At 42.0% G+C, this 26,560-nt stretch overlaps 1 protein-coding gene across 2 annotated transcripts in view; it reads left to right on the top strand.

Moving 5' to 3' along the window:
• ATP9B (ATPase phospholipid transporting 9B (putative)) overlaps positions 1-26,560 on the top strand; it is a 141,231-nt gene that overhangs the window by 62,273 nt on the left and 52,398 nt on the right. The window lies entirely within an intron of this gene.

The raw sequence follows: 26,560 nt of genomic DNA, 5'->3' as shown, positions 1-26,560 counted from the left end.
AAGTTTGTGACCTCAGGTAAGAACTCGAATTCTGGCAGTTGACTGCCTGGCTTATAGTCTGGGCATTGCCACTAACCAGCTTTTTGACTCTGGACATGTGGCTTAATTCTGTGTCTTACTACTCAATAAATGTTACCCATCATTATTATCTTCCTGTGAAATGAAATGTGAAGTCTTAACGAATGCCATAGATTTTGAACCCAACCCTCAGTGTCAGTCAAGAAGTCTTTACTAAGTGGTTTGCGCAGTTCTGGGTTCCCCACATCCCTCCGCCGACCCAACCCTGGAAAGCCCTGTCCGCTGACCCTCTGCACTCACTCCTCCACACTCTCTTTCTCTCCCACACCCTTTTAAAAAGACCCTTCTAGATTTCCCTTGTGTTAGCAGTATGTACCTTATAATAGGAAGGCACCTTTGGAGTTTCCCACATTGGATTTAAATCGTCACTTTGCCTCTTGACAGCCTCACACGTAAAGCAAATGTGCTCTTCCAGTGGCAGGCCCCTTCCTGGTGCTCAGTCCATGTTCTGTGCCCTCCCCAACAGAAGTCGTGGGGGCAGTGACAGCTAAGGCAAGGCAGAGTGCTGTCCATACATGCACGCACACTCACAAACATGGGCACACATGTGCACATGCATGCACGGTGCTGAGCACTTCTTTGCATTAGGTCACTAGTCTGCACCACACCCTCCACCAAGCTGTGCTCCGGTGGCAGAGCAGGGAGATCGTAGAGCAGGAGGTGGGGCTTGTCAGCCCATGTTCGTTTCTCCTTGAAGGCACTATACACAGAGCTCCAACTACATATGGAAGCATTTGTGTAAATTAAGGAATAATCTTAGGAGAGAAATAAAGTCTCTAAATTTGCATATGCCATTAAATCTTTCTAAGTGTTAAATGTCAGATTTAAAAGAAAAATTTCAGGAAAAGGTTACAGGCTACAATGGACAGCAAGTAACAGATGTAATTTATCCAGGGAAGTATTGACATATGCTGGGTGAAAAGAGTGTGTGATATGTAAGTCCCTAAGTAGAGAAGGGAAGACAGATTATTATTCACTGTTCGTACGACATTATCGTCTGCAGTCTGCAGCTCACTGTTCTGACATAGCTTAGTAACCAACAAACTTTTGGACTTCAAAGAGCACTAGTAGGAATAAAAAGTAAACATTTAATAGGGAAATTGAATCATTTACCCAGGTTTCACTGGACTTCTTCAGGGAAGCAAAACTGTTCCTAACCTCAATTCTGAGAGCTATGTGCATGGAGTGTAGGTGGGGACCTTAACCGATGTGATCAGATAAGATTTTGTGGTGGAGTCCGTTGGCAGCCATCATTTGGGGTGGGAATACCGATTTATGAGAGTCATGTCTCTGTCCAGCTGTTCCACAGGCTGCCCTGAAACCATAGTAGCTACTACAACACAGGTTTCTTCTCCTCACTGCACACGTCTGACAAGTTGACAGTTGCTCTGCTTATCATGGCTTCTCAGTGCCTCTGGAAACTCATTTCTATGACCACTAGGTCAGAGGAAATGGCTGAGTCCATGCTGACCTCACGGCTTCTGCCAAGGAGCCATGCAGGTCCCCTTTCCTCAGCCAGAGCAATTCAGTGGCCTCGTGTAAGTTGAAGGACTCAGGGCAATATGGCCCTACCTTTCGTGCAGAATTGAGAGCTGACTACCCACTGCGTGCTCATGGTTATAGTCTCCAGTAAAAAAAAGAGGGACCTCATAGAACCCCCCATGCCAGGAGTTAGGGTGGTGAGCAGGAGAGCAGCCAGGAAGGACAGTGGGAGAAGAAGGCATTTCCAGAGGCCAGTCGTCAGCAGCACACTGGTGCTGTGGAGGCAAGGGGGATAGAGTCAGTGAAGAGAGGGCCATGGGAGGTGCAGGTAGGAAACATTGCAAGAGTGACAGTCATTGCTATAGACCTATTGATGTGCAATTCAGATGGACAGCTGGGAGCGCTCTTTCAAGGTCAGCAGTGTCAGGCAGGGTGTGTGTGTGTGTGTGGGGGGGGGGGGGTTGGGGAGGGGCGGTGAAAGAGTGTGTCAGAGCACCGGCATCAGAGAGGGAAGACTGAACAGGCTTGGGGCTGGGAGTGGGTAGCCCCGGCACTGGAGATCCAGTGGAGATTAAAAAAAACTGTACCACGCGAATAGGGTTTTATTTATTGATTTTGTTTGTTTCCGGTGAGAAAATCAATATTATAAAACTATGAATGCTTTCAATAAAAGAAGAGAGGGTCTTACTTTTTAAAGAACTAAAAATATTCTACAGAAGAATAAGTCTTGTGGGCATTCAGGAGGAGTAACTTAAATATGTAAACATAAGGTTACTTAAAAGGAAGTTACATATTGTTATATAGAGAGTAGCTGCCATATAAACATGGCTTCTTTGATGTATATAAAATATTTACAATCATCAGTCAGTCAGTCTCTCCCTCCCTCCCTCCTCCTCTCACACACTCTGTTTCATTTATTTGCTATTTTCATTATTAGTGTGTATAAGAGGGACATGAAAATTTGGAAAATTGCTAGAAGTTCCTAGGATTAAAAAACACTGCAGTAAAAGCAGTGCTGATTTAAGGGGAAAAAAGTTAATGTGCAGGATTTGAGGTAATGAACTTGATGCAGAACATGGTAAGGGTTTCAGGCCCCTTCTGATACACAGAGAACCGTAGCCTCACAGTTGAGGCTTGTGAATTTCTGAGCAATCTACGGACCCAACTAGTGCAGGGATTTTCAGTTTGTAGCAGAGCTGGTAGCAGGTGTGTGGTTTCCTGAGGCTGATTTTCAAGAGCCCCAAAGTGGAAGCAAAGTAGTGGCTAGTCTAAAGTGGCAGGTGGTTGGGTGGGCATGTCAGGGGGTTAGAGGTAACATGCATGCTTGCAGACCAGTGGAATCAGTGACATCAGAAGGCCCTATGGTTATGATAGTAGACATCATAGCACTTCCAGCACCCACTCTGCCGAGGCTGTCCCCAGGAATGCTGTCTCTGTCTGGGAATGCCACCAGCCTTTCTTGCTCATGGGGGCATGAGTGTGTGCAACTCCCCACTGGCATGGGGGCTTCTTGAGGATGAGCATTTGTTCTTTTTAAACTGTTCTCCCAGATGGATGTTGGGTTTTTAACCAGTATTGTTGGTTGTTTCATAAAACATTTTTAAACTTATCATTCTACTTGACTGATGTCCCAAGCCTTATTTTGGCTAATTCTCTTTTTTGTCTTTATTTCGTTCTCCTCTAGCTGCCTTTTAAAAGAAGGATGATTCTTCATATACATAAAACCTAGCGTTAACAGATGTCATACTACTTTATTCTAAGTGTGCATTTTAAAAAAATAGAAATGAAGATTCTTTCTCTAGGTGCTGCCTTAATCGTCTTACTTTGTAAGACCTAGCCCGCACAGCCTCATCTCATGCCCTAGGTGAGTGGCCCTGGGCTGCTGACATCAACTTCACATCAACCTACACAGCCCAGTTGAGTCAGTGATTGGGTGTGGGGGTTCTGACGCCATTGTTCCCTTAGGTCATGGCAACTAAGATGCACAAAGAATTCATACATGGGTTCATTAAGCTATAACCAATTTTAGTGACTCTGACACATGTCCACTTGAATTACCCTCGGGATTGGTCTTTGAAATTGGATCTTGAAATCTAACTTGATGATTTTATATAATGAGGACATAGCTTTATGCTTATTGCGTAAGTTTATTAAAAGTGCAGCATGTTTTATCTAGACGTGGGGATTAAGAATAAATCCTACAGTGTTGTTAGATGGAGGAACACTCTGCAGTAAAAAGAAGTTCTTAGCGCTCCTTTTCAGGGTGAGAATGTTTTCCCTCCTCTGTCACCAATACAGACAGAAAGCAGGGAGATGGGTCCATACAAGCTTGACGATTTTATTTTAAAACTTTGAACAAATCAAAAGTCTTTATTACTAAGCAATTACTTTTATGATAATATTTGGTGAACGTTTAAATTATAAGGAGTGCAACTTGATGGACTGCTTTATAAAACTGAGCTTGAGATATATTTAATAAGGTGACACTTGATTACATTTAAGAGGAAAAAAATTCTTACAGAAGGTTAAAAAAAAATCAATTGTGACAGGTTGCCATTTTCACGCCATTCATAAGAATAAGTTGCTCCTAGCAAGAGCGTCAGGATGAAATGATAATACAAATTGCTTCAAGTGGCTATTGTCGTCCCTTGGGCATATTGATTTGTGTTCCTAATAAAAAGATGCTTTCAGACGTCTCACTGACAGACAGGTGATATGTGCCATTATGGGAATTAAAGCACTATGCTCCTTGAATTGTTGCAGAGGTGTTTCAGATAATAGAGCAAAATAGAATCAGCTATGGTGGACTTTGCAAGTTGAAATTATCAAGGCTGTTTTGGAGAATAGCTTCTTATTTTTAAAAGGACAATTAATATTTTAAAGTTCTGTTGATTTATATTAAAATATTACAATTGGATAACTTATTTTTCTCTTTCCTTGTGGTTGCATGCAGGCACAGCACCCTTAATTTTTTTTAATAGTTGCCTTCTTGAATAATAAAATAGTTTCAGATTTACATACTGGTTTAAAAATGTGATCATGTACTTCCCCAAAGAACTGTATGTTGTAGAATGTAGTATTGCAGGCAGTCCACGTAGATAAAAGGGCTTTTGGAATGCTTGCTTTGGTAACTTATTAATATAACAAATCCTAGTGTTTCAAGCCTCACCAAGAGAAGATGAACTAGACGGAGAAGCAGACCTGCACTCAGGTGACTCAGGAGCATGTGACAGGACAGGGTGGCTCTGGGTGAGGACACACCCAGCTCACAGCACTCGCATAGCCGCATCTGTGTGCCACCGCTGCTCACAGCTCAGAGTTGTGTTTATCAGCATTGTGAATAGAAGTAAACTGATCATTTCAGGAAAGCAGTAAAGAGAAAAAATATGCTAAGTGTTGCGAAGACAGTCCTGACATTGGGAACATAATGCTTGTCAGAGGGAGCAGCCAGTATCCAAACTGGAAAATGGGGTCAGTCCCTGAAGGCCTCTTAAGTATGAATTTTGTTACAAATCAGGGGTTCTACATAGGAAACACAAGCATATTTATTATTATTTAAAGTTAGTACCTTGTATTTCACTAAAAAAGTTTATATAAATTTCTGAATGAGAAGGGCTTACTAATCATTTCTTGTGTAGTAAATAAGAACTATTTGGTAGCATTTCATCAACTCTGTTCAGTACAGCTAAATTCTCTATAATCAAAATTCTTAACAGCGAAGTATAATTTATTCAAGAAGCAAATAAGTATTTCAATAATGGTTTTTGTTTTTTGAAATCCTATGTTCTTTACCCCGAGGCCATAAAAATTGTTAAAAATTTGTGGAACTTGTGATAACTTATTTATCATGACATTTTAATCTTAATTTATAAGCTCACAAAACTGAGTATTTACTATTAACAGATTATTCTGAAGCATTCCTGAGTAAAGCCTTTTTGGATAGATGAGTAAGAATCATGATCTGAGTATCTTATAAGATTGAGAGTAGAGAAAGACCAGTTTCAAAGCTTCTCTGTGGAACTGAAATGAAAGTGGGCACAGGGATGGGTGATTGTGTTGTGAGTGAAGACAGAAAGGGAAGGTAGTGCACTGTTGTTTTGAAATTCTGAGCATAGATGTCACTCTCCCAGACATTGTGAGCCGCAGGCAGGTGGGCCTGTGTAGTGTGGATGTTGTGTCTTTATGCACATTGGGCCCTTTTTGGTCAGCAGGCATCACAACCTAGCCTTTGCATGGTGTGGGCTCAGGCAGACGTCACTGGGGAAAACTCCAAGCAAAGGTCAGCTGTGCCTCTGGTTTTCTTACCATGCCCCACCTGGGAAGGGCTGCTAGAGCAGAGTTCTGGGGGGCCCTCTGTGGTTCCTCCTCCTCAGAGAAGAGGCCGGGCACCTACTATGCAGCACCTGGCAGGCTGTGTGGATGCTTCTCCTTGGGGCTATGGCCTGGAGAGGACACCAGTGCAGTGGGAGACCAAAGGGGATAGGGAGCCCCAGCTTGCTGCCAGGACCGTGGCCACAGTGACACATGGCTCAAGAGCCAACCTCATGCAGCAGACCCCATGACTCGGACATTTCACCCTTGGTTGCCATGTTATCTCAAGCCTCTAACAGTGCCTGCCATGTTACTGAATTATTAAATTATTTTCCTTAAGGAGCAGTTCATGTTTTTTAACCCTCTATAGTTACTTTTTTCTAAGCAATATTTTTTAAAATTCATCAGAAACCAATCTTAACACATCTAGTTTCAACTTAATGATCTTTTCATACATCTATCTATACTAATAAAAGAGTAATATGCTAATTAGATCAAGAGACCTTCCAGAGAACTTCTGGACAAAGCCATGGTGGCGGGGCCGAGGCAGAGGCAGTTAGGGGCGATCAGGCCGGCAGGGGAGAACAGTTGGGGCGATCAGGCCATCAGGGGAGAGCAGTTAAGGGGATCAGGCCGGCAGGGGAGGGCAGTTGGGGGCAATCAGGCCAGCAGGCAGAGGTGGTTAGAGGTGATCAGGCTGGCATGCAGAGTGGTTAGGGGTGATCAGGCAGGCAGGCAGAGTGGTTAGGGGCGATCAGGCAGGCAGGCGAACGGTAAGGAGCCAGTGGTCCTGGATTGCGAGAGGGATGTCCAACTGTGGGATTGGGCCTAAACCAGCAGTCGGACATCCCCCGAGGGGTTCGTATTGGAGAGAGTGCAGGCTGGGCTGAGGGACCCCCCACCCACTGTGCACGAATTTCATGCACCGGGCCTTTAGTGTATATATATAAAAGGCTAATATGCTAAGTGTCCCTCCTACCATCCGACAGGTCACTATGATGTGTGCTGACCACTAGGGGGCAGACGCTCAACACAGGAGCTGCCAAGCTGCAGTGACTTGGCAGTGACAGTTCTCGAGTGACGCACCCTGAAACCAGAGAGGAGGGAGCCCGATTCCTTGCGGCGTCTTGCGATTCCACCTTCAGCCATGGGTTATGTTGTTGCTGGGGCACTGTCGGGTCCCAAATCTGGTTTACTGCACACTTGTGTTTGCGTTCCACACCCTGTACGACAGCAACTCTGCAGAGTGTCCTCTTGCACTTTGGGACCCCAGGGGGATGTTGGAGAGCCGTTTCAGCCCAATCTCTGCAGGCCAGGCCTAGGGACCCCACCTGCTGGAGGGACCCCACTCACTCCCTAGATTCTGGGGGAGGACTGCGGGAGGTTGGCTACAGGGCATGTCCGGCCCGTCTCGCCCAGTCCCACACTGCTGGCCACCTTCTAATTAATTTCCTTTCAGTGTGCACAAAATCCGTGCACCAGGTCACTAGTCTAAAATATATTCAGGGTGTATTTTCTTATATTTGATTTGTTGACATTAGAGTAGCAACTGTACCAAACTTTCTTTTTTAAAACTGCATTAAAACATGTATATGATAAATTTAATATGAGATTTGGTAGCTTGCTTTCCCCATGTAATTAGCATTGTCAGCTAATAATTACTTTTTGCAAATCTTTCAACTGCATCACATGAGTTTGACTTTCCCACTTAGTTATGGCCAGCCTGGGGTTCCTTTTTGAGGGCAGTTATCCACATGCAACATTCTGAAAGGCTGGTTTTTAAACTGCTTAATACCATCAAAATCAAACCTTTTTTTGAAGCCTTGAAGTCAGAATGAGTTCTTTGAACTCTCTTGTTGAACACAGTTAGGATACAGAAACTTGTATGGGATGAATTGCCACATAGACATTCCTTTCTTTCACTGCAGTGGAAATTGGAATTGGTGTGCCTGTGCATTTATTAGTAACACTTTCAAGGAGCAATAAGAAAAGTTTTAAATGAGCCAGATGTGTTAGTACAGGTAAATTATCCCTTCCTCCAGTGATCAGAGCCTTCTGGTTACAAAGCTTCAGTAAATATTAGATGCAGTATTTACTGTTTAATATTGTAAAGTTTGCTTGATTACAATTTGTGTAAAGTGAGACCCAAATGAGAGTATCCTTCAGAGGATCGTCTTCCTGAAACTCTTCAAAAAGGTTCACTGAGCCACTTTTTTTTCCTGGATGAGGAGAACGTGCTGGTAACATTTTGTTTTAAGGATGAAAGGCCAGATAGATAAGTACAGTGAGATGCTGATGTGGGATGGAGGAAGCTGGTACCGTGTTTCCCCGAAAATAAGATAGTGTCTTATATTAATTTTTGCCCCCAAAGACACGCTAGGTCTTATTTTCAGGGGATGTCTTATTTTTCCATGAAGAAGAATACGGTACACATTTATTGTTAAATGAAAATAAAGGAAATTTATTACCTGTATACGGTACGGTAGTACGGTAGTTGTCAACACAAACCAGACAAACTGTGAATCCTACAGTATCAAGAATTTACTCATTTATTCAATGACAATAATGTCATCATCTTTTGGAACATCATCATAACAATCCAATTCCTGAATTTCCTGGTGAATTTCTTGTGACTCCATTTCTTTCAGAATCAGTGGATCAAATCTCTCATGTTTAGCAATAGCACTGTCTTTAAATGAGTACTTCTTGTCAAGGTAGCCTGCTCACAGTGCATTTGCAATGCAACTGTCAGTGATTTTCTCCCATGAATTCTTCACCCAAGTCACAACTTCTTGCAGTTTAGGTTTCACAAAGTTTACACGCTGATTTCTCTCCATTCTATTTTCAATGTAGTCATTAATTTCCATGCGCAAATTGTCTTTGAATGGCTTGTTTATTGCATTATCAAGAGTCTGGAGATAGGCCGTCATTCCTGCAGAAATCATTATCTGATCTATTTTTCTTTCGTGAAGAAATGTCTTCATGTCTTTAGAGCGGTGAGTGCTGGCTGCATCCCAGGCTAGCAGACCTCTTTGGCTCCCTCGCATAACAAGCGGCAGCATTAAATCAACCCACTTCTTTATAACTGCTTGTGTGGCCCAGGCTTTTTCAGTTTCAAGAATAAAAACGCCCAAAACACGTTCAATCTTTCCCTTCTTGCCCTTAGAAATGATTAAAGGTGGGATTTTAGTGCCATCCAGACGAATTGCCAAAATACAGGAAACACGTGCACTTTCGTAAGCAGTGGAGGGAATGTACGCTAAGGAGGCACCCCGCTGTTCAATTGTTGTTTGAGATGATTGGCCCATAAACACTGCAGTTTCATCCATAGCAATCATGTTGGAAAGATTGTATTTAGAGAAGTCAGCATCATCAATAAAGGACTTGAATGCAAGTGCTCGCTTAATAACTTGAGTATCTTCCAACCTAAACAATGTTGTAGATCTTCTTAAAGACAGTTCACTTCGCTGAAGGAAATTATCCAGCCAGTGTTGTGATGCTTTGAAGTCTTTGGGGGCTATGTCAAACTGTGGTGCCATTGCAAGGGCAAATTCTTGAATCTGAGCCCTATTCACAACCAAAGCCTTTGCTCTCCTGTCAACAACCCATTCACAGATCAGGTCTTCCAGCTCGGAAAATAATGGTTGCCGACCTGATCCACACTTGCGCTTTTTAGCATTTCCCTTGTCCACTTGTTCAATGAGGTTACCATACTCTGCTCGCCATTTTCGGACCAATCGGATACTCAACATCTTCTCTTTGCAGAAAGCAGTAAGATTTTGGCCCCAAGAGTCTTCCACAATTCCTTTCTTGTACTCCACGGAGTAGCTTTTTCTTTTTGCACTCATTTCTAGCAGTAAAAAAAAAAAAGGAATTGGGGTATCAAGGTGGGGGGAGGGGGATCACTCAAAATGACACAGGTGGGATCAGAGGGGGGAATCAAAATGGCACAGGAGAATCAGAGGGGGGATTACCATTTTAGTAACCCCCTCTGATCCTCCTGTGTCATTTTGATTGTCCCTTCTGATCCTCCTGTGTCATTTTGATTGCCCCCTCTGATCCTCCTGTGTCATTTTAAGTGATCCCCCTCCCCCCACCCCTGTGCCACTGAACACCTTCACCAGACATCCCCCCTACCCCTTTATCAGACATTTACCCCCTGGGGCCTGCCTGGGGACTGTCACTGGGCTTGCTGGGGCCTGGATCTGGGCTGGAGCAGGGTCTGCCACTGACTGAGAACCTTCAGTCATCATGAAGGCGGCTGCGAGCATCAGGTAGTGTCACCAGAGACAGACCAGCACTCACCACCTTCGCCGCATCCTGTCCGCTCTAATCCTCCTGTTCTTCTACACGCATCTGCGAAAGTTTCCTCCTCTCTCCCGCCCCGCGCTCACCGCTCACTCCAACCTCTGCTCCGCCTCCACACAGCAGTGACATCAGGACTCCGTGTAACGTCACTGGTTGCTAGACGCCAGTCGGGGCGGCCCTAGCGACCAGTTTACGGTAAATTAATTTTCATTCTGAGACAGAGCCCTGGGGCCTTATTTTCGGGGGATGCCTTATATTTCACTCAGAAGGAAACCTGTAAGTAGGTCTTATTTTCGGAGGGTGTCTTATTTTCGGGGGAATACGGTAGCACCCAGTCACCTGTGTTAACTGGCTCTTTTACTCCCTTGAAACTTCTAAATTTCTAAACAAGCAAGCATGCAACATAATGTTACAGAACTGTAATATACAGTCCTTTTTGGTTTATTTTTACCTTTTGAAACAAGATCTAGTAGGTTACAAAAATTTATGCTTCCAAAACAGTTAAAGAAGAGGAATTACTTATATTAAAAGTTTATAAATGTATAAGAAGGTTTCACCCTAGCACTTTTAAGGATTTAAAATGATGTTTTATACAGACCCATAAAAATGTTCATAGAACATTGAGAATGCAGTCACTGCCTAAGTGGCCAGTCACTTTTTCATAGTGGTTTCTTTGGCAGGAACTAGGATCTTAAAAACAGGTGCATTTAAAATATCCACTTGCATAAACATTGGCTACATGAGTGGCCAGCACCCTTGGGTGCTGTTTCCTGGAGCACCTGGCTCCAGTGGTCCTCACTAGCTACACTGCAGGGTGTCAGTGCTGGTCGCTTCACTTCCTTTTTTTTTAATATATTTTATTGATTTTTTACAGAGAGGAAGGGAGAGGGATAGAGAGTTAGAAACATCCACGAGAGAGAAACATCGATCAGCTACCTCCTGCACACTCCCTACTGGGTATGTGCCTGCAACCAAGGTACATGCCCCTGACTGGAATCGAACCTGGGACCCTTGAGTCCACAGGCCGACGCTCTATCCACTGAGCCAAACCGGTTAGGGCATGGTCGCTTTACTTCTACACAGAGTGCTCACCTACACTCTCACTGGTGACCTGCTTCCTTGTCCAATAGGATTCAGCAAACACAATGACCAGCATCCACACGTGTCCCCAGCTCTCTCAGGCCTTGCTTGGCTGTCTCCTCCATCGAGACCCTTTTTCTGACCTGGTTTTCCACAGTCAGGATGGTGACTTGTTTGCAGTTCCACTGTCATGGTCAGGGCTTCTCCCGTCTGTCACAGCACTGACCATAACGTCTCTCAGATCCACCTACCTCCTCTCTGTCTGCAGCCTCCATCTGGCTGACATCATTCCCACACAGGCAGCACCAACAGCTGCTCTCCCCCAGCTCCCTCTGTCCCGCATTCTCTGCATCATCCCCTGTGCCATGTTTACAAAACAGTGCATAGGTTAGTTCAGGGATTCCTTCTGCTCTCATGGCAAACACCGAAAGACCAAGCCTCTGCTGTCACCTGCTCCAGGTATTCATCCTGCGTCGCACACCCCTTACTCCATGCTTCGCCCCACAGGCTTGCCTCTGCTTCTCGGCACCGGGCTTCATGATCCCATTTGGTCAGCCCTCTTGTGGCAGCCCCAGCACACCTTGTGCTCTTCCTGAGCATTGAAAGGGAGGTGTAACTAGATAATTGGTGGTCTGTCTCTTCCTCTAAAATGTAAGCTTTTTACCATAAAGATTATCCATCTCAGTGTTGTCTGAGTAAACCCAGGATAACTGCTTGTTTATCTGTCTGCCTCTCCCTCAAGCTTTTAAACTCTCTGGAGGCAGGAGCCATGCCTTATTCATCCCTGGGTCCCAGCTCGTCAGACACAGGAGACGTTGGACAGTTTAAACTGGGAGCTAACAGAGGGTATAAGTGATCCTTATTCACATGTAAGCTATATGTAGTCTTTGTCAAGGAGATGGCTATGTCTGTAATAAAAATTTAATGAGAGATGTTGTCCTGGATACTATGGGTGCTCTGGTGTCTAGTGGTGTAGAACATGGGGTGGGGACACGGCAAGGAGCACATTGATTGAGCACTTGCTGCTCCACATGCTACAGGCACTTCCTGCATTGTCACGTGTGTGACTTGAGGTTTTCTGTTTGTTCACAGGGTTATTATGTCAAGATGTTTGATTGATGCTCATATTGGCCCTTCTTTGGCCTGTGGGAGTCCCTTCAACCTGGAAGTTGTGTCCCATTATTGTAAACCCATCATTTAAAAATATTTTTTGCTCTTTCTGTCACAACAAGATGTTCTAGACTCATCTTGTATTCTTTGCCCCAGCCCTGGGATCAACTCTGCATTCCTTTAATCAGCAGAGCATGGTATTTAGAAGTCAGGATCTGGGAGCTGGGTGTGCTCATTAATGTTCAGGTATGTTCCCAAGCCACACAGTGGACAGACTGAGGGAATGGATGGATGGGTGGATGGGTGGGTGGGTGGGTGGGTGGATGGATGGATGGATGGATGGATGGATGGATGGATGGATGGATGGATGAGTTGGGTGGATGGATGGATGGGTGGATGGATGGATGGGTGGATGGGTGGGTGGGTGGGTGGGTGGATGGATGGATGGATGGATGGATGGATGGATGGATGGATGAGTTGGGTGGATGGATGGATGGGTGGATGGATGGATGGATGGATGGATGGATGGATGAGTTGGGTGGATGGATGGATGGGTGGATGGATGGATGGGTGGATGGATGGATGGATAGATAGGTGGAAGAATGAATGGAAGGAATGGATGGGTGTGTGAGAGGGTGGGTGGATGGATGGACAGACAGAGGGGTTGGTGAGTTGAAGGAATGGATGGATGGATGGGTGGGTGATTGGTTAGATGGGTATGCATACACATCTTTTAGGCCTATATTTATTTTTATATTTATGTGTATCAGACACCATGAGTTCAGACACACTTCCACTTCCAATTCACATCCATGGCATTCCTTCTAGTCTTGTAGTCTTTCTGTGTTGTTGTAATTCTCTTCCCTGACAGTGAGAAACATGGTTACCATTACCCTTAATGTCTTTACTTGACCGATCCCTGCCCGTACCAGCCTGTACCTCCTTCCTCCTGAGCTCCAGCACCTGAGCCAGACCACCCTGGCCTGTTTCCTTCCTCACTGGGCTTGGCTCCACTGCTCCACTGTCCCCCTTTCCCCACCTAGACTGTGCCTTCTTTGATGCCTGGACCACTCTGCTCAGGCACATATGTGTGTACTGTGTTTAGATAGAAAGATGTGGACACATTCAACAAATTATTCTCTCGTGATTTTATTTTTATTTCACTTCTTGAGGGCTAAAGCAATGTGTTTGTTCATTTTGTAGATTTCATCCAAAGCTTATAGTGTTAAGGTATGCAGTAAATGCTGATTTAGTGAACAGATGAGTCAGTCATTGAGAGACCAATGAAAGACACATTAACTATGTAAATCAGCACCCTGAAAGAGCTTTGAGATGAGTATTTGTCTTTAACTGATTTAGGAGAAAGTATGACCAAAAGAGCTCTGAATCTCGAGTGCAGAGCATAACATTCTGCCTGCAAGCAGTGTGTTTCATTTTTTGCACATCTGTGGTCTCAGACGACTATGTCAGCATAGCAAGTGTGCTTGCCAAGGGACCCTTGTCTTTCCAGAAAGCTCTGGACAGATGCAAGTACCTAGGGTTCATTCCACATGGGGACACCATCTCCCTCCAGTGACCCTGTGTCTCCGCCCTCTCAGTCTGCCTCATAATCACAGAGAACCTGCCTGAGTGTCAGTGCCTTTCGCCTCCTCTGCTGCTCAGGGAGCAGAAGTAAACACTGCCACCAAAGAGATTATAATCAACAGGGGCGTTCCTCACAGACATACTGTCGTCTTTCTCTTCCCTTACGTTTGCACATACCAAATCCATAATAAGTAATGATTTATCTTAGGTGTGACTTGCTCTGCTGGCAATAAAGATAGTGTTGTTGTTTTTTAATGTTCCAAATTAAGTGACTTCAGAGCTAATGAACAGATTTAGGAAGCTAGGCCCAGAACTCAAACCATGTCCTCTAAGCTGCACAGCTAGACTTCAGTGAACGCTGTTGTTGGCACTGATGTGAAATCAAAAGTGTTCTTCTTCACTGCAGTAATGTTGATCACTGACGCTGTTACCTAGAAGCATGGAGTTGCCCAGCTGCATTGTGGACACTCCTTCATCACCAAATACACACATAAAAATCAGAGCTAGAAAAAGACAAATGTAACATTTCCACATAAAGTTCATTAACCTGTGAAAATGAGCAACTTCTCTACACAACAATTTAGAGAAGGATTTATTTTGTTTGGGTTGGGTATTTAGTCATTCAAGCAACAATTTTCTTAAGTTAAAGTCAATAATTTGTTTTTTTATTACAATTACAAAAATTGTTTCATAGCCTTAAGATACAGACATGGTCTGAAACACATAATATAGAGAACAGAATTTTCATAATGGATCAATTTAATACGTTTTTAATTCCAAACAATATAAAGAAAAATGACTGCTCCCAAGGTTTAATTTCACTCTCAGATGATGCATTTGCCCTCACTCTGGATAAATGTGACGGCATTTACAGCGGCCTCAGTTCAGGAGGGTGGGGGTGCAGTCAGCTGGTTAGCAGTCAGCTCAGACTGCTGTGGAATATATTCCAGATTTAAGAAGAAAATCAAATTGCAGACTTTCCTGACAGTTTTTTAATTATTAATCAATCCTTATTTGAGATATACTCTGAGACTACAGCTTTTGGGGTAAAGAATCCTAACAATTTTAAAAATAATTTATGGTTGCTAATTTAACTAAAAAAAATAAATGGGTTCTTGGACATTTTGAAGTATCCATGTTATTTGCACTAGTTCATTTAATACACATTTGAATCGTTTTATGGCTGTATAATGTGCAGGTTTGTAGACACAGGTTGTTTCCCAGTGAACACTGAGGATAGATCGGCTCATGATCACACAAGATTTTATAAAGTGAGACATGCATTGCTCAGGGAAGACATTCTGTGTCTTAAGTTTTAAGAGTAAATAGAGCAGTTTAATTATTTTCCCCCTTAAAATGAGCATAAGTAGTTCATGAAGTGTAGAGTGTGCATTTTTTAATTTTGTTAATGCTACAGTAGTAGATTTTCAGGATCCAGTGGGGGGTTTGTTGGCCATCCTGTTGTCACCTCTGCTCTTGGCCCTGCCTGCTTCTCTTCACTGTCTAACGTCCTGGTTAATCTGGTTGTTGTATGCAGGTTGAGATATTAATGCAGAGTGGTTTTTCTGTTTCTAACTTTTGATATCAGCTTCCACATAGTTATGTTTCATACTGATGGATTGAGTATAAGTTCGTCCTTCGCTTCTCCAGAGAACCTGGGTGCTGAGGTGATACTCTTTCACCCATTTGATGAATATGGATTTCCTGCATGTGGTTCAGCATAGTGCAGACACAGATGATGGCAGGAGAAGAGGAGTACAGGGGGTAGTGAAAGGCTGGTGGGAAAGAGGTTGAGATGGTTGGTCTTGAACCCAGTGGGTGAGGGAGAGTGCCAGGCAAGAGCAGGGCAGATTTTGATTAGACTTGGGGTAGGGCTGGGTTAAAGGGTCAGCAAGAGTCTTCCAGGATCCATAAATGAAAGGAACAAACTCTGGGTTTAGCACATCCCAGTAATTTAGAAATTTAGAGGGTGAAATTCAACCTTTGCTTTGTTCTCAGTCCCCCTCCCAGAAGACACTCAACAGAAACAGTGAGGGGTGTGCTGCATGCAGACAACTGCTGCCAGACCTTTTTCTTTGTGTCATTTGTCTGCCACTGTGCAGGTGTTTTTCTAAGTACTTGACCTCTCCCAGTGCAACGGCTCATGGGAGCTTCTACCTGCTGCATCACTGGTCTCTCCTATGGACTTGAGCAGCTCCGGTGATGCCCTCAGCTGACACAGATGAAAATGTGTAGGATTTCCTCAGTTTAACATCTATAAACATTTTTTTTAAATATATTTTATTGATTTTTCACAGAGAGGAAGGAAGAGGGATAGATAGTCAGAAACATCGATGAGAGAGAAACATCGATCAGCTGCCTCCTGCACACCTCCTACTGGGGATGTGCCCGCAACCAAGTTACATGCCCTTGACCGGAATCGAACCTGGGACCTTTCAGTCCGCAGGCTGACGCTCTATCCACTGAGCCAAACCGGTTTTGGCTATAAACATTTTTTATCATAGGTTATCGTGTATATTATTTAATCAGCTTCTCATTTCTGAAGTTTCAGAAATGCCCTTTATTGAGCAGCTTTTAAGACTTCTTATCCAGTTTTATATGTATTTAATTTTCCTCTAGAATAATCTTCCTCCTCATATCATGTTGCTAACACTGTATGTGGAGCCACAAAGTAATATAAGCCATGCTCCTATTCAACTAGGGAGCTTTTGGTCAGTTCTTGAATTTTGCTAAAGAACAAGAATAATACCTATTTTTTTATTTTTAAAATGTTTTGCTGACTTTGCACACTTACACAAAGTGCACAGTACAGCCAGTCATCACAAAGTGAGCACAACTCGGGGTCTTGCCTGATCAGAACACAGCTTTCCCAGCTCCCCACAACCCTCCCTGACCACCCACCTGCAGGGAGCCACTGTCTCCATAGCGGATCAGGAAGTTCACACAAATACACTTACGTAATACGTATTCTTTAGCATTTGGCTTGTTTTGTGCAGTAGTCTGCATGTGTGACGTTGTTCACATTGTTGCGAGTCATGGTACTTTGTTCATTTTCATGTCTGTGCACTGTTCCATCGAGTGGATCAACCTCACTTGTGTGAGGCAGTCACTCTACAGTGGACAGGTCTCTGGTCCTTGCCAGCTTCTTGCTGTTATGGGTTGTCTGCTCTGTATAATGTCGAACAGGCACGCACTTCCGTCACCTGTGTACCCAGCAGGGGAATGCTGGGTCATGTGATACATTTATAGCCATTTACATCATCCCAGTGTTCACCCTTCCCAGTGGTAAAAGAATTCAACTTCCTCTGTGACCTTGTCCACACTGGTATTGTTGGTTGTTTGAAAAGCATTAACATCTGAGTGGTGCTCCTGTTTTCACCTCCTGACCACCAATGGGGTCAGGTTTCCTTCCCATGTCATTGGCTGCCTGGGCCTTGGTCTGATGCCTGCCTGTATCTGTTGCCCATTTTCCTACTGGACCATGAGTTCTTTTCTTACTGTTCTGTAGGAGTCTTTGTAGATCCTAACATGAGCACTTTTTGGTAAATGAGTATTACTTCCCACACTCTGTTGCTGGCTTCTTACTGTCTTCATGTGTCCTGGTGAATAGCAGTTCTTAGGCCTAATATAATTCAGTTTATCTTCTCTTTTTCTGATTTAAGAAATATTTCTTTCCCCTAGGTCAGCGGTCCTCAAACTACGGCCCGCGGGCCACATGCGGCCCGCCGAGGACATTTATCCGGCCCGCCGGGTGCCGCTGCCTGTCCTGCTTAGCAGCCGACTCGTCCCGGGCCCGCAGTGCGCATAGGAATTTGTTCATAGTGTGTTTTTTTTAAACTATAGTCCGGCCCTCCAACGGTCTGAGGGACAGTGAACTGGCCCCCTGTTTAAAAAGTCTGAAGACCCCTGCCCTAGGTCATGGCGATACTCTCTTATCTTATAGAAGTTTTATTATCTTTTCTTTTTCTGATTTAAGAAATATTTCTCTCCCCTAAGTCATGGCAATACTCTCTTATCTTATAGTTTTATTATTTACCTTTCCCAGTAGCTCTCTATGAAAATATGTAGGATTTCCTCAGTTGGACATCTATAAACATTTCTTATTATAATCATAGATGGGTTTTGTGTTTGATGTGAAGATGGGACAGTTTCCAGTTTTCCCTCTGTGGATACCCAGTAGCCCATAGCAGTATTGAAAGCCCATCCTTGCCCTGCAGGATGGCTTCATCCATGAGTCTTGTCCACACACAGGTGTGCATCTGAACCTTCATCTGCAATTGTCTGCAAAGCCCTTTCTGTGCTAATAATCTGTACTTACCAGGGGAGCTGGATTGGGGTTGCATCTGCAGCTGGATGGGTTTCCCAAGGGCTTTGCTCAGACTTGAACATAGGTGAGAACAAAAAGTAAAGGTAGAAACCAGATCGGACGAGAAGTACCTATGTTTTTATCACACCAGTAACAAGAATGATAGCAAGAGGCATTTAAATGAGCAGTTACTGTGTGTCAGTCAGTGGTGAGCGTAGCTCAGGAAGGTCTTAGGTGGCTTGTGAGCCCACCCTGAGTCAACACAGGGCCAGAGGGAGAGGAAAATGGGAAATGCAGCCCAGAGTCTAGTTGTGGGAATGAAAATAGATCTTGTCCAGGACACATTAGTGGGGGTGCGTGGGCCAGGAGGTCAGGCTGCAGCGGGAGGCAGAAGCTAGGAGGGCAGGCCTTGTGGTGGCAACATGACACACAGGTCCAGTAATAGAAGTCATACAGATGCACTTTGTAAAGTATGAAGGCATTGGGGTGGATGTTGCTAGGTCATAGGGGGTCAGAAATGAATCAGTTAAAACAATTTAAACCAAAAATGAAGCCATTTTATGTAAGTTATTAGTGAAAGTGAATTCGTTATACTTTTATTTGTGTTTGTCTGAAGCATTTTCCCGGCAGATGAACAACGTTCATCCAGAGGTAGAACCTGTTGAGTATATTTTGCCATAAGACAGTTCCCTAATTACTAGAATTTTAGCTCTTTTAGTTTAGGGCAACCTTTGTACCATTCTGTGGCATGCTTCTTTTCTCAGCCAGCATGTGTAATTACATTTGGAATAAGTGCCCTCCAAGTGCTTTAACAGCGTTTTGATATTAGTGTTGTGACCCAGCAGTTGTCTTCTGGTGGCTGAATAATTAATTTGTGTCTAAGAGCTTTTGAGTGTGATAGTTGCCTAACACAGGGTTTCCTTGTGGAAGGTTTGCTAGCTTCCAATGACCCTTAGCTGCCATCTGGTGCAGATTCAGTGCTTCTGTCATCTGCTGCTAATTGCTGTCACCTGCACATCCAGTCTCTCCTCCGTGGGACGACATGAGCAGCTCGCATGCTGCCTTGTGAGTGGGTCCTCGTGCCTGCATGTGTGTATCCCAGAAAAGAAAACGGTTGCTGAGGGCTTCTCGGTAGAAGCATTTTAAGTTTATTTGTGTTTTAATAAACATGGTATGAAAGATGGTGACTGTTTGTGAAGGTTAATAATTCACTAAATCCAAGTATTTTGTCTGCTCTATGATTTGTTTTAATGGTTCCAGCACTCAGTGGCCCATTTAGGCTGGAAGGTCGTCTCTGCACGATGTTACAGACGATTTCGTAAGCAGATCAGCTTTAGTCGGGCACTAGCCTATAGCACCATATTAATGTATTTTACTTGTAATTTAGAGAACAAGAAGAATACCCTGATTTGAGGCTAAACTGTCCCCTGTGGCACTGGCACAGCTGATAATCGCGAACTAGAAAGATGTGTATATCAAATAGTTTACAAAATGAAGCCAGCTGTGTTTCCCTACATACTGTGGCTTCCTGACATGCATCATTAAACCTTATTAGCTACTTCCTTTTACAAAGATTCTTGTAGTCTTGAACATTGCATATTAACATTTTCTGCCCCTCCAACTGGAAATGATTTGCTTTATTGCAGAGTGTCAACTTGCTCTAGTTTCTGATGCGTTCTAATTGGTACTTCAGAGTATAATCATCGGGAGATACCACGCCACGCATTTCTTTATTTGGAAATTAATATAGACCTTTTCACTTTATCTGTCAATCTGTGCAACTTTTTAAGCAAATCCCAACTCTTGGGATTGCTTACAAGCCATTAAGTATGAAATGGTTCATAAAATGACTTTGAAGACATAAAGTAACACAAAAATTTTAGATGGTTTAAAATAGTGTTACACTTTGCCACAATACCAGTAATAAACCTCTTAATAGATAGTTTTAATAATAAAAAGCAAGATGAAAAGTTTATTCAACCCTAGTGCACTTACCATTTAAATTTTTCAGGAAAGCTGCTAAATTTCCGTTTTGTTTGAAAACAGAAGCATGCAAATCATGAGAACCATGGATTTTGAACACTAACATTGATTCAAAGTTTCCTTTATTCTCTTTTCTGTCATTCTGCTTGGCTGCCTTAAACGTTAAAATGTTTATTGCAATTACCTTTGGTCAGCAGCTGGTTGTGGTAGCATGTGGGTGGGACAGCAAAACGGACAGGACCGTGTCACTTTGTTCAAGATAACAGTAATTCTGAGGTGTTCTAAACCCTGGTCAGCATTTATGGATGTCCACGTGCTTCTAATATAATCAGAAATAGATAATGTACATTTCGTTACAAGGGAATTTCACGACTTCAGTGACTAGTGACTGAGATGTGGATTCTAGTGAATATCTTAGTAATAGATCTTGTCAAGTCAGCTAATGACTCTTGATTTAAAAACACTATCGAGTGGTTTTATGTAGTGATAGGTGCCAGATATTGGGAGATTGGGGTGAAGACCTTAAATGGTCCATAAATTCCCACATATTTACTCAATAAGGCATGAAATGCTGAAAGAGATGGTGACACATTACTGCACACCAGCATAGCCTTTGTCACACGTAGGGGGTGGGGGTAGGGGCGGCTTCAGGGTCCAGTGCAGCTTGTGGGGGGAACCCCGCTACCTGCAGGAAATAGGGATGTGAAACCATGCGGAACTAAACCCACCATACTAGGGCATTTATGCGTTGTGGAATTTTCCTGCTAATTGTCACCACCCCACCCCAAGATACCGTGACTTAGAATTAGCGGCTTCATGATGCTATGTTTAATATTTGACTCAAGTAGTCCTTAATAAAACCAGACTTTCTGGCATCTTTTACATAAAAACAATGTTAGCTACTCCTGAGTAAATTCCATAAACCATTAAATACCTTATATTTGTTGGTATGCCAAAGTTATAATTTAGATTGTGGCATTTTGAAATTAATCATCGAACAGATTTCTGACTATTATAGAAATTCATCTGTATCATGACCTCTTACGAAAAGAATCTAGGGCTGGAAATTAAAGTTACATTGTAAATTAATGATGTTTACTAATAAAAACTTAGCCATTCATTCATTCCCTTTTCCAAAATTTTATGAGGGAATTAACTAAGCAGGTGGAAAGGTGGTACCCTTGTTCCATGCAATTTCCCTGTTAAAAACCACAGTTTCTGTGCCATGTCCCAGGAGGCTCTGGGCAGAGGGCCAGGCTGGCGCCTGGCTGCTCCGGCCGTGTCCTCTGCCTCTCCTGTGGTGGCAATGGCCACACACTCGCTTTTTGTGGGAAAGAGTGCTCCTCTTCCATGTCCCAGCCTCTCCCATCATCTGTGCTGCAACTGTTCTAAGTCACTCACAGGAATAATTCCTTCAGAACCTCACTTTCTAGATAGCAAAAAATAGGGAATACTTTTTTAGCTCTTTGAAAAGAGTCAGAGGATTCCCTGGAGTCCCTCTGCCCCAGAATTCCAGGGTGGATGGCGTTCAAAGCCCTGGCTGTGTAGTTAGTAATTTCCTTAACAAGTATTACCAGACCCCAAATTTTAGTAGTAGTATTATTAATGTACTTAAAAATACAAGATTGTTTTCCATTCAATAATATATTTTGTTTTCATTAAATGAATATTTTAGGAGTATATTTTAAGGGTGTTTCTAAAACACACACAATATTTAAAATAAGAGACTTGCTACATTCAGGTGAAAATAGAGAGGCACATACCTCCCAGAAGAAAAGTGTGTTCGCTAGTGCATTCTCTTCTGTGTGGACACTGAAACAACTAGGAAATGAGAGGTGACACGGCCCATCCGCCAGTGATTTCACCGGAAGTATGGTCTTCCCTCTCTTACTGTGTCTGTTAAAAATGTTAAGACTCCTAATAAAAGCCTTTCTTTAAAAATATCAGTACCACTTAGAGGAATTATTAGGAAAAGCTATTTTTCATGTCCTGTGGCTATGAGAGTCCCCAGAGTCTGGAGCAGCATGAAGCAGTCTGATCTCTGGCTGCACTGGGGCAGAGGCGTGCTGCCGTCCACGCACTATAGCAAGGGCATTTTACGTAGTAAGGACTCAAGAAGATCTGTTCAAATAAATATAAAGTTCCCAAAATAAATTGCTTATGTAATTGGATTAAATTGAAATCCAAATGTCTGGCTTCAAATTTCACTTATATGAATGATGTTGAATGTTGAAGTTTCTGGTGTCAATGGATAGCTTAGATTAGTGAAGTAATTATTTTAAATTAGTGGGTGGTCTTGGCAAAACCATTTAAAATGGATAGCTTCCTACATTGTTGTTAAGACAATAAGGTAGATATATAGTATATGCAAGATCTTGAAACTTTAAGAGAAGCTATTGTTACAGTTTTATCAACTTCAAAAGTCTTCAGAGAGCCTTAGCACTATGTAACTGTGCTAACTGCCTACAGTATTTTGGATGTCAAATCTTTAAATATGCTTCCTTATATCCACCATACATAATCCACCATATTAAAGGCTAAAAGTTCTGTCTTGAATTCTGCATGACAAAATAGATATTTAGGGTTATTCCTTTAAAAAACAAACAAACAAAACATGTGTTAACTATACTGAATTGGTGGAATTAGATCTAAGTTCTGCTTTCACCAAAAGCACATTTTCAGAATTCAGAAAAAAGAAGCATCAAACTTGAGCGCCCTCTGCTGGCTAAGCCACAGCATACTAACCCTTTGCCTTGGCTCTCCCTCCCACCCAAGAAATGTTACTGTAATAATGGCAACAAAATACCAACATGAAACATGACAGTAGTGTACACAAATTGTATTCACTGTGGTGTTGGAATTATAATTATTTGTATGGTTTGGTCTCCTTTATATCCCTGATTTTCAAGTAAGTTGTGTACTTTCGTAAAATAAGATCAGGAGTACTATACATTAGAAAATCATGGGATTTTCTTAATATTAAGTGCTGGGTTTTAATGTAATTTGTGTACATAGAGTACAAATTAAATTTCCAAATAGTTTCCAGACTGTTTTTTATATTTGTACATACTTCTTTTTGTTTTAAATATGGCTTTGATGTGTCACAGTTGAGAATATTTGAAATAATTAATAATAATTACTAAACAAAAAAATTGCTTTAAATTGGATGACTTTTTATATATTCGTTGTACTTTAATAAAGGTTCTAACATGACAGAGGGTCTATCAGACAGTAACTGGCATGACAGATTGCCCTTCATGGACATAAAAAGTAAGCCTGCGTTTGTAAAAGCAGATCTGAGATGTGTGTATGTGTGTAGACATATTTTCATAGAAATGTCTATTTTTTGGCATTTTTGACAATTTTGGGAAGTATTCTGTTGAGTGGATATGTGTCGTAGGAAATGCAAAGGCCAGTATTGAAATTTCTCAAATGATCAAGGTCAGTGGTTTGAGAAGATAGCCTCATTCTGCATTCATGAAGCCCCCTTCAAACTTAGCAAGTAGTATGTTTGGATTTGGGGAGTAACTTCACCCTTTGACATCATGTTTATTGTAGACCAGCTGACCAAGTGGTCTGACAATAGTCATTGTCCTAAATAAGGTTGGAGTTGATCAGCTCCACATTTGTGTAAAATAGGCCAGGGCTTTACTTTGAGTTTCCTGTCTCCTCTTTAAGTTTCTCACATTGATATAGAAAGTAGTTTTACTTCCTGTTGTGTAGCTAAGCCTTGCAGTAATACCTTTTGTTTATATAAAAATATAACAACTCCATTTTTTAAAAATGTTAATTAAATGTTTAAGGAAAAACATTTTAAGTAATAACTATGTAGTAAGCAAGGGAAAAACCATAAATGTTGAATGTAGAATAGTCTGGCAAAATTTGTTGGTAAATAAAAATGTAGGATAAGAAATATTCTTTCAAAATAGACTTTAAAATGTTTATTGTGTAAATATAGATTTCTTTTTTAAAAAATTAAGGTGATATATTGTAACATTAAGAATTGTCATACTGATATTTACTTAGGGAGCTTTTAAAGCACAGATTATTGAGCCAATAGACTAGAATGGCTCAAAGAAATGCTTCTTATTTCGCAGATCACTGAGGCGGTAAACGGTAATAGCTCAGACACATCTACAGTGTGGGCCGGCCTGCAGGTGCCACAGCATTTGACACTTAGTATTTCATATCCAAAAAGGAATAAATAAGTAAACTCCAGAAGCGAAAAAAGGACATGTAGCATCACTTTAAAAAAAAATACTTTTCATTTAAACTGCAAAATGGAAAAAAATGATTACTACAAGATTTAGTGTATGAGTTTCTATTGTTTGGCATTTGAAGTACAAAAGAAGGTCTGCAAATTATTTTCTTGTTGTTTCTTAAGATTCTACTAAAAATGGAAAATATAGGGCTGATTTGCTTCAAAGGTATTTGAAAGGGGTGTGTTTTTTATTAGGAATTTTAGTTAGGTCGTAGTGTAGCCCTATGTCACTCTGGAAGTCACAGTCCAAATTCTGCACAACAGGAGCCAGTGGGCTGGCTGAGAATCGCTCACCTGCTAAAAGATAGCAGCCTTAGCAACGGTGTTATTTTCCCCAGTCGTCTTTCATTATAAAGCTGTCCTTCTGTCTGTGTGCGGTCGTCTTGAGTGAGTTAACTGTGAGATTGGAGGCTTTTCTATTTTTCAAATTATATTGCATTTACAGGAAAAACATAAGACAAAGTAATATTTACCTTTCTACAAGAGTTGCACTTGGCTTTTTGACATTTTGCATCTTATTATTTTGCTATTCTAAAATATTTCCATTTAACAAATAAGTGTGAGTTTTAAGAGAATGGTAAAAGTATGTGATATTCACATGTTAATGTGTGTGATATTAATACCATATGATCAGCAGCTAGTGGTATGTATGCCTTTGTTCTAGATAGGAGTTTGGGGAAGTTTTTATCACATGAGACTTGGTTCTGGTTTGGTATGCATGTTGATTTCTTAGGGACTTGGTAGCAGGACGAGGTTCAACGCCAAGATGGATTGGAGTAGTGCTGTGTCATAGAGATAAGGTGGTTTCTCATTCGTCTACACGTGCATTAAAAAATGGGCTGATCTTTACTTGATTAAGCAGGAGAATACCGTATTTACCCTTTATTGTTGGTATAAACCATTATTTTCCTGAGCACCATTAGCTGTTTAAAACTTGGTACATAAATTAAAGAGGAGCTAAGTGGATTTGTGATCGCTGCCATTAGCGGCATTTTAGATTATACAGGCAATTATTGTGTTCATTATCCTAGAACAGCCCCTTCGCAGAACCATTGTGGTGTCTTAGACATTACGCACAAATTTTCCCTTAGAGATTAAAATTTCCAGTAGCATATTTAATTTTGTTATCACAGTTGTTTCAAATAAAACAAATATTATGACAAGTAGAAGAAAATTTGCTTTACTAATATAGGAAGTTACAATAAATATTGAAAATTACTTCCCAGTGTACTTACTTTACCTTTTCTTACACAGTCATAATTACTTCAAGAGATATTAATGTATTTCATGGGTGAAAAGTCTTTGCAGTCATAGCAAAAGGTATCTGGTCTGTTCCATGTCCCAGGAAATTTTTTACAGTCACATGAAAACCCACATCATCACCTTTTTTACAGAATCTATAACTTTATAAGTTAACTAGTTTATATTGAATAGTTTCTAAGAGTCCAGGTTGCATTTTAGAGTTGAAGAAACTTTTAAGGGTGTTTAGAGGAGTATAAAAAATTAACTATTAATTGAAAGTGGACTTTTAAAAAAATGAGTTGAAACGTATCTTTTCTTCTCACCATTGTTAGAATTGGCAAGAAAAGCCAAGCTCACGCAATATGCTATAGCTTGGTTGCAGTTATTTGCCAGGAAGAATCACCACAGTTCAGAACAGCCTGCCAGTGGGAAGCGGGGTTTTGCTCCGCGGAACTTACTGCTTCCCTTCAAGGTGGCTGGTGGAAGAGGACACACTGACGCCCCGTCAATGAGAAAGGTGTTCACGCTGGAGTTTCTGCATGTCGGCTTGCAGTGGCCTGCTTTCAGACTCTCATCCTGTGTGTGCGCTTTCAGAGGAAACTTTGGCCCATTCCTGACTGTTTTGTCCCTGCTTTTCCAGTCTTCTTGAAAGTGTGAGGTAGTGCGTATACATTTTGCAAGACAGAGATTCTTTATTTTATTACAAAAAAGACCAACTCTGGAAGGCCAGATTAAATCATTCCTTTCACTTTTTAATGGGATTTGGATGAATAGAGTAAAATATGTACTTTGCATTCATTGATAGCATCTTTAGG

This window comes from Plecotus auritus (genome assembly GCF_963455305.1).
Source record: "Plecotus auritus genome assembly, chromosome: 8".
In the NCBI taxonomy this organism is placed as follows: domain Eukaryota; kingdom Metazoa; phylum Chordata; class Mammalia; order Chiroptera; family Vespertilionidae; genus Plecotus; species Plecotus auritus.
This window is presented reverse-complemented; position numbering and strand designations above follow the sequence as displayed.